Source organism: Macaca fascicularis, chromosome 8, assembly GCF_037993035.2.
Source record: "Macaca fascicularis isolate 582-1 chromosome 8, T2T-MFA8v1.1".
Taxonomy (NCBI): Eukaryota; Metazoa; Chordata; class Mammalia; order Primates; family Cercopithecidae; genus Macaca; species Macaca fascicularis.
The window spans coordinates 34,727,402-34,737,161 of record NC_088382.1 but is presented as its reverse complement, the minus strand read 5'-3'; positions in this window follow the sequence as shown (position 1 = coordinate 34,737,161).

Genomic DNA, 9,760 nt, shown 5'->3' with positions numbered 1-9,760 from the left:
AGAAAATTCTCCTGGATCTTGTCTAAGTCCATCAAGGTGGTCCTTTACAAGTCTGCAAGAACCACATCATTACTGGGCTTGGGGTGCTGCTAAAGTAGATATAGCTTAGATCACAATACCCAAGTCCTTTCAAAAAGGATGGTTACAAAAAAGCCCAGACAGTGAAGACTACAATAAATATCTAACTCTTCAATGCCCAGACATTGAACAACATCTATTAGCATCAGCGCTATCCAGGAAAACATTACCTCATCAGATGAACTAAATAAGGCAGCAGGGACCCATCCTAGAGAAACAGAGATATGTGAAATTTCAGACAAGGAATTCAAAATAGCTGTGTTATGGAAACTCAAAGAAACTCAAGATAACACAGAGAAGGAATTCAGAATCTTATCAGATAAATTTAACAGAGATTGAAATAGTTAAAAAGAATCAAGCAGAAATTCTGAAGCTGAAAAATGCAATTGGCATAATGAAAAATACATCAGAGTCCTTTACTAGCAGAATTAATCAACCAGAAGAAAGAATGTATGAGCTTGAAGACAAGTTATTTAAAAATACCCACAGGAGACAAGAGAAAAAATAATAATAATAATAAAATGAAGCATACCTATAGGATCTAGAAAATAGACTCAAAACGGCAAATCTAAGAGTTATTGGCCTTAAAGAGGAGGTTCAGAAAGAGATAGACGTAGAAAGTTAATTCAAAGAGATATTAACAAAGAACTCCCCAAACCTTGAGAAAGATATCCATATCTAAGTACAAGAAGACTGTAGAACATCAAGCTGATTTAACCCAAAGAAGACTGCTGAGACCAGCTCAGTCAGGGAGACCCTAACCCAGCGGTGCTAGAGGAATTAAAGACACACACACAGAAATATAGAGGTGTGAAGTGGGAAATCAGGGGTCTCCCAGCTTCAGAGCTGAGAACCCCGAACAGAGATTTACCCACATATTTATTAACAGCAAACCAGTCATTAGCATTGTTTCTATAGATATTAAATTAACTAAAAGTATCGCTTATGGGAAACGAAGGGATGGGCCAAATTAAAGCAATAGGTTGGGCTAGTTAACTGCAGCAGTAGTATGCCCTTAAGGCACAGATCACTCATGCTATTGTTCGTGGCTTAAGAATGCCTTTAAGCAGTTTTCCGCCCTGGGCAGACCAGGTGTTCCTTGCCCTCATTTCCCATAAACCCACAACCTTCCAGTGCGGGCTTTATGGCCATTATGAACATGTTACAGTGCTGCAGAGATTTTGTTTATGGCCAGTTTTGGGGCCAGTTTATGGCCAGATTTTGGGGAGCTTGCTCCCAACAGAAGACTACCTCAAGGCATTTAATAATCAATCTGCCAGAGATCAAGGATAAAGTAGGGATCCTAAAAGCAGCAAGAAAAAATGAGAGCCAATATGCCTAGCAGCAGATTTTTCAGTGGAAACCTTACAGGCCTGGAGAGAGTGGTATGACATATTTAAAGTGCTGAAGAAAAATAACTTTTATGCTAGAACAGTATATTTGGCAAAAAAATATTCTTCAAACATTAAGGAGAAATAATGATTTTCACAGACAAACAAAAGCTGAGGGATTTCATCAACAGTGGAACTGTTCTACAAGAAATGCTTGTAAAGAGAGTACTTGTAAAAGGAGTACTTATAAAGGGAGTACTTCAATCAGAAAGAAAAGAATGTTAATGAGCAATCAGAAATTAAAAGTACAAAACTCTTTAGAAACAGTAAGTACACAGAAAATACAGAATACTATGACACTGAAACTGTGGTGTGTAAATTTCTCTTATTTTAAGTAGAAAGATGAAATAATGAACAATCAAAAGTAATAACTACTGCAACTTTGCAAGACATACACAGGACCATGGACAGACCAATGGAACAGTATAGCGAAAACAGAAACAAATCCACACAGCTATGCTCATTTTCAACAAAGGTGCAAAGAATATACACTGGGGAAAAGAGAGACTCTTCATAAATGGTTCTGAGGAAACGGGATATTCATATGCCAAAGAATGAAAATAGACCCCTATCTTTCATCATATACAAAAGTCAAATCAAAACACATTAAAAACTTAAATCTAATACCTCAAACTATAAAACTACTACAAGAAAACTTTGGGGAAAATCTTCAGGATGTCGGTCTGGGCAAAAGAACATCTTGAACAATATGCCATGGCAACCAAACAAAAATGGACAAATGAAAGCACGTCAGGTTAAAAAGCTTCTGTACAACAGAGGATACAATCAACTAAGTGAAGAGACAACCCACAGAATGAAATAAAATATTTGCAAATACTCATCTGACAAGGGATTAATAACCAGAATATATAAGGAGTTCAAACACCTCTATAAAAAAAACTAATAATCTGATTAAAAATGTAAAAAGGTTTTGAATAGACATTTCTGAAAAGAAGACATGCAAACGGCAAACAGGGATATGAAAATGTGTTCAACATCATTGATCAAAGAAATGCAACTCAAAACTACAGTGAGATATCATCTCACCCCAGTTAAAATGGCTTATATCCAAAAGACAGGCAAATAACAAATGCTGGCACGGATGTAGAGAAAAGGGAACCCTTGTACACTGCTGATGGGAATGTAAATTGGCAAAACAACTAGGGAAAACAGTTTGGAGACTCCTCAAAAAACTAAAAATTGAGCTACCATATGATCCAGCAATCCCACTGCTGAGTATATACCCAAAAGAAAGGAAATCAGTATATCCAAGAAATATCTGCACTCCTAAATGTGTTACAGCACTGTTTAAAATAGCTAAAATTTGGAATCAATCTAAGTGCCTATCAACAGATAAATGGATAAAGAAAATCTGATGTATATACATAACGAATTCCTACTCAGTTATAAAAAGAATGAGATCCCATCATTTGCAACAACCTGGATGGATGGAACTGGAGATCATGTAGAGTGAAATGAACTAGGCACAGAAAGACAAACATCACATGTTCTTGCTTATTGTGGGATCCAAAAATTAAAACTATTAAACTCATGGACATAGAGAGTAGAAGGATGGTTACCAGAGGCTGGGAATATGGATGTTTAATGGGCACAAAAAAATAGAAGGTATGAATGAGAACTGCTATTAATTAGTAGGTAGCACAACAGGGAGACTATAATCAATAACAACTTATTTGTACATTTTAAAATAACTAAAAGAATATAATTGGATTGTTTGTAACTCTAAGGATAAATGCTTGAGGGGGTGGATACCCCATTCTCCACGATGTGCTTATTTAATATTACATGCCTGCATCAAAACATCTCATGTACCCCATAAATATATAACTTACTATACACCCACAAAAATTAAAAGTAAATAAAAAAAAACAAAGTAGCAGATATATAGGCTAAACAAATCTAGAGATCTAATGTACAAAATAAACACTATAGGTAATAAAATTGTACTGTACATAGAATTCATGCTAAATCAGTAGATTTTAGCTGCTCTTTCCACACACACAGTTTTTTCTTCCTATATAAGATTACGTATATGTTAATTTTCTTCACCGTAATAAATTTTTACTACCTATGTGTATTCCATAACATAACACTGTATGCCTTAAATGTACACAATCAAATTTATTTTAAAAATTAAATCACTGGAAAGTGTTCATCACATTCAAAATTACTCTTAGATCAAGAGAGTGGCAAAATGAAAATTACAAACTACATAGAACTATTGAGAGTGTGAGAATGAGAAAATAAGGATATACCCTCAGTGTTATGCCGCCAAGGTAGTGTTAAAAAACAAAACAGATTGAAAATTGTTGAACTAAGCTTTCAGTTGGCTAAGAAAGTGCTCAGAAAATTAGGGTAGAATTACTGAAGATTTTTTAAAAGAAATTCATAAACTTAGAATATAGAAGAGTTTATCAATAAAACCTAAAGGTGATTTTTAGAAAGACCAATCATTTTCAAAATTTCAGCAAGTATAATTTGAAAAAGAGAGACACAATAAAACTTAATAATGTTGTCAGTGAAAAGTGGAAATATGAATGAATTTTAAAATATATATATCATGATACATTTTATTATCTAGATGAAAATTGATAATATCCTAAGAAATAATTATCAAAATTGCCTCAAGAAAAATAGAAGATATAGATCTAAAAGAAATGGAAATGTCACTCAAAGTAGTATTCTAAAAACTGTACAACAGTCAGATGAATTTGTTCTGTAGATGTTCCATAAACCTTTAAGAAATAATTCCAATTTATACAAATTATTTCAAAATATATGAAACATTTCCTAGCCCATTCCTCAAAGCTAAACAACACTGACATCAAAACCAGAAACAGACAGTACAAAGAAAGTCAATTCTTTATTATTTTTACTAATAAACACATAAACTAATTTTCTAACTTAGCTAACTGAATACCAAAGTGTGTCAAAATAATAATATATAGTGACCAAGTAGGTCTGTCTCCAAGTACAAGTCCAAGAATGGTTTCAATGAAATTAAAGTGAAAAGAGAAAATTTTAACTTAAGTTAAAAATGTTATGATCATTACAAATGATACCAAAAACCATAAATAGTTCTCCTTAATATGCATGTACATAGATATGTATTATACGATATATAGTATGCATGTAGATATCTATAATGCATATTTAGAACCATAGATAATTCTCCTTAAGGAGAATTATATATCTATGTACATGCATTATATATCTATGTACATGCATATTAAGGAGAATTATCTATGGTTCTATATATGCATATATATCTATAATACATACATTGATATAAAGAGACACATATCTATATATACATATATAGACCCATTTTTATAATATTTATATATATTCACTATATATTTACATATGTATTAATTCAGTTACAGTCCATTTAAGATATAGAGCAGAAACCACAATAGTTATTTTTACATAAATAATTCAATACAAAGAATTGCTGTCCGACCAGATGTTGAAAAACTGAGAAGGCAAGAGGGAATACTAAAATATCATGGTATAAGCAACACAGGAAGCAGCTACTTAGCGCTGAGACAACAAAGGGAAGAGGTTAGAATTATAACATAAATACTAAACTTAGAAACTTGAGCGGCTTCTCAGAGCTGGGACCTAGACCGCTCAGTAGGGGGCGCTTGCTGGTTGGCGTTGGTGTCAAAAAAAACCCTAAGGAGCTAGTTCTAGGGATGCTGTCAAAACGAAAAACTGGAAATAACTGTTGCTACTGAGACAAACTATAACTGCTGAAATGAAAAGTATTTGTTAGGGTGTCATTAAACAGAACAGGAAGCAAACAGAAAGTGTGTTCCTTCTTCCCCACTCTGCCTTCCAGTCCGCCCCTGGCGCCCTCTAATTGGCAGAGCCTAACAGGGAGCTTGCTGGCAAAAGAGAAATGTGATTTGTAGAATCCCAGGCAGCGTCACAGAGTGTATATGGGTGGGGCTGAAATTAAGGCAATAGCTTAACGCCAGCCTATGTACACATGTATATACCTGGGGGTCACCTTGTACTTCCCATAGCTTGGATTTTTCTCTATACATCCAAATCAAATAGCTTTATTTCTTTTACTGTTTTTTATCATTATACACAAACATATTAAGAAACAAGAATTGCTCAATTTAGATAATTTTAATAGTTGTACTATATGTACATAAATATTATTTTTATAAAACTCAGAATTTAAACCATATTTCCCTTCTTATTTGAATACATTTATTTTAATTTCCCCCTTCATTAGTTCAGTTATTCAAATAATTCATGAATGGGTTTCTTAAAGTCGAGCTCTATGTGCATGTTTAAATAAGGTAAGGGATTAATACAAATGGTATTTACATTAACATACTCTTGAGAGGCTTTTTGTGAATTGTGTGATTTTTAAATCGTTTTTTGTTTGGATTTTTATTTTTTTTTGCGCAGGGGCATGTGTAGCGGGTGGGGATTGGGTTTGTTGTTATTGTTGCGGCTGTTTTAGCTGGTTCCTTAGGTTGCAAAGCAGTAAAGTCCCTGGGTAGAGAGGAAAGCGAAGGGTGACAAGAGTCATGAATTCTCAGGGGAAAAATTCTGCCTATCTAATGGCCTGAGTGCTTTCCTTCTGCCCCTACAAGAGCCCATTTTCAGCAACACTTCTTCCAGACAAGGTGACTCTTCTATTATTCAACCATTCTTCTACATATTGCAATAAACTCAGTTCCCTCCTGCGTTCCTCCTTCCTTCCCCATTTCTGTCCCTCACTTTGTCTCCCTCACTCTGTGCCCACTGAGGCTGTGACTGTGGGCTACAATTATCTCTGTGGCATAAAAGAAATTGCTGAACCAGAACATTTGCAAGCCTTTCTTCAACTCACATGTCCTTTAATTATCTCCTTTCACTGCTTCTGTTCACAGCAAAGCTTATCTGAAGCATTATCTACATTAACTTTTTTCTATTTTCTCCTCATACTTATTCTGTTTATCTTAAAAGTTGTGTTATTATGCAGCAATGTTTATTTAAAACCAATGTATATTTCACCAAAGACAATATTCAAATGGCCATTAAACCCATGAAAACATTCTCAACATCCTTAGCCACTAGAGAAATGCCAAAGAAAATCACAATGAGATACCACTTCACATCTAGGGTGACCATGATTTAAGAAACAGATAATAACAAGTATCCATGAGGACACTTGTGGGAATATACAATGGTGTCATCACTCTGGAAAACAGGTCTAACACTCCCTCAGATTAAATATAGAGTTACTTTATGATGCAGCAATTCTACTCCCAGTTACATACCCAGCAGAAATGAAATTATTAATATATGTCCACATAAAAACTTGGTACATGAATGTATATTACAGCAGTGTTCCTAACAGACAAAACGTGGAAACCATTAAATATCAAGTGATGAACGGAAAAGAAACGTGTTATATCCATAGAATGGAATATTATTCAGCAACAAAAAGAAATGAAGTACTGATATGTACTGTAACATTGATGAACCCTGAAAATATTATGCTAAGTGAGAGGAATCAGACACAAAAACCACATATTATATGGTGCTATTTATATGAAATATTCAGCATAGGCAAATCTACAGAGACAGAAAGTAGAATAGTGGTTGCCTAGGGCTGGAGATGTTAGGGATGAGGGGATTGGGATTGACTGCTAATGAGTCCCAAGTTTCTTTATTAGGGTGTTAAAAATGTTCTAAAATGTACTGTGGTGGTGGCTATGAGAGTAGCAGGAGGCAGCCAAATACCTCATAGTGAAACCCCACCCCTAAGCCAAAGACAGTTTAAAGCCTGAAAACCAAGCTACAAGTTAAATCCTCAGACTGACTTGAGAATTTGTTTCCCTGTTTGGCATGCTTTCTCTGATTGATCCTCACCCTTCACCTGTTTTACATATACCTACCCTTTCCTAATTGGCCTATACACTCTCATGCCCACGTCTGAGTGGTGTCTTTGTTTTAACCTTTTTTGCATACTCACAAACCAGTCAGCATGCACTCCCCATTCTGAGTCCATAAAAGACCCCAGACCCAACCACATGGGGCAGCAGGTTGGGGGGCCTTCCCACCTTCGGGTAGGGGAACCACCCCCTTCCCCACATACCCTCTCCACTGAGTTCATTTTGCTTAATAAATTCTACTACACTCACTCTCTGGTGTCCGCGTGCCTAATTCTTCCTGGTCATTTGACAAGAACTCAGACCTAGCTGAGCTAAGGAATACAAAGAGTCTATCAGTTACATAACTGTAAATATACTAAAATCCATTAAATTATATGTTTTAAAGGAAATGTATAATGGTATATGAATTATATCTCAAAGCTGTTACTTTTTTATAAAGGAACAATAAAAAGAATGTATGTATAGTCCCAACATCTAATTTTTTAAAAACCTAAAATTCCTGTCATATCCTCCGTATGCTCTTTGTTTTTTTCTATTGAAACATAGGAGTTATGCATATATTCTGAACATTAATCCTTTGTTGGTTAAAAGTATTGCAAATTTCTTTCAATTTGATGCTTTTTTTTTTACATAATTTAAGGTATCTTTGGACGAAGATAAGGCCTTGATTTTTTAAATCTAATTTAAAATTAGATTTTTACAATCTAATGTATCAGCCTTTTCATTTTGACATTATGCTACATGTGATTACTTAAGAAATTTTCCCCTACCCTGTAAAATATTCTTAAACATTTCTTCTCTAAATATTTTAAAGTTTTGTTTTTCACATCTAAATCCTAAATCCACCTGGAATTGAATTTCATATATGACGTGAAGTAGAGATCCAATTATAAATTTTCTATATAAATAAGCAATGTACCAGGTGACTTAAAAAAAGAATTATTTGCTCACTAATATTCAATGCTACCTTCCCAAAATATTTAATTTCCCTAAATTAACATGTCAATTTCTGAACTTTCTGTTCTATTCCATTGATCTATAAAATCATCGATTCTTAATTATAGCAGCATTATTATAAGCCCCTTGATTTTGTTTCTTAAAGCATATGTTGGCTATTCTTGGCCCTCTGTTCTTCCATGTATATATTAGAATCAGCTTGTCTAATCTCATAAAAATTAATGTTTGGGATTTTTATTAAATTGCATTAGACTATATATCAATTTGGAAAGAATTTGGACCTTTATGCTATTGTGTCTTCCTACTTACAAATATGATCTGTCTCTCTTCTTTAACATTGTTGAATACAGTTTTCTAGATTTTCTTCTTTGAGATCTTGCACATCTTTATTTGATTTACTACTAGGGCCTTAATATATTTTATTGCTCTTGTACATTATATCTTTTAAAATATATTTTCTAATCTTTCATCCTTGTTTATAGATTTGCAGTTGAGATTTATATTTTGTATATCCAATACTGTCACTAAGTTTTCATATTAATTCAAATAGTTTTCCTGTATGTTGTAGAGGACTTTCTGTGAAGTTAATTTTATCAACTTATAAGTAATGACAAAAAAAGTCTTCCTCTCATATTCCAATATATTTTTATTTTCTTGTCTTCCTGAGCATTCTGAGACCTCCAATGTAATACTAAAAAAGAAAAAAGAGAAAGACTGGGAGAGCAAGGAAAAGAGAGAAAAAAGCAAAAAATAAAAACATATGCATGTCTGTCATGTTTTCATTTTAAAGGGAGTGTTTCTACTATTTAATCTTCAAGCATATTTGCTGTAGGCTTTTAGTAAAAAATGGCTTTTCAGGTTAAAAACTTTTCCTTCTACTCTGAACTTTCTGATAATTTTTATCATTAATGGATAGAGAAGTTTTTCTCCAGCTACTACAATATTTGTATTTTTTTCTTTAATATCTTCTATTTTTAATGTGACATGTTACTTTTAATGTTAAATCAACTTTGCCATTTTGGTCATGTTTTATATTTTTATGGGAATTCAAACAATAAACCTGTGCCCATGTGCATTAGAAATTTTTTTGATGTTGTGTAGCAGTCTCAAGTACCCTAGTAGAAAACTGAATCAAAGCCCATAATAAACTATAGCAATAGGTTAACTTTTAAGGAACACCAACTTTTAATACCGTTAAAAATTCACTTAAGAAGCAATCATAAGACAATTTTACTTTACCACGAAAAAAGTAAATTTATAAACATTTTGGTCAAATATTGTTTGTGGCCTCAGTGAGGCCAGGAGAATCACTGCTCTGGTCACAGTCTACGCTCTACCAGACCTATCTATTTACCCTCTCCTTAATAAAGCAAAACCTCTGCTTCTCAAATTTTGATTTAGTTTATTATA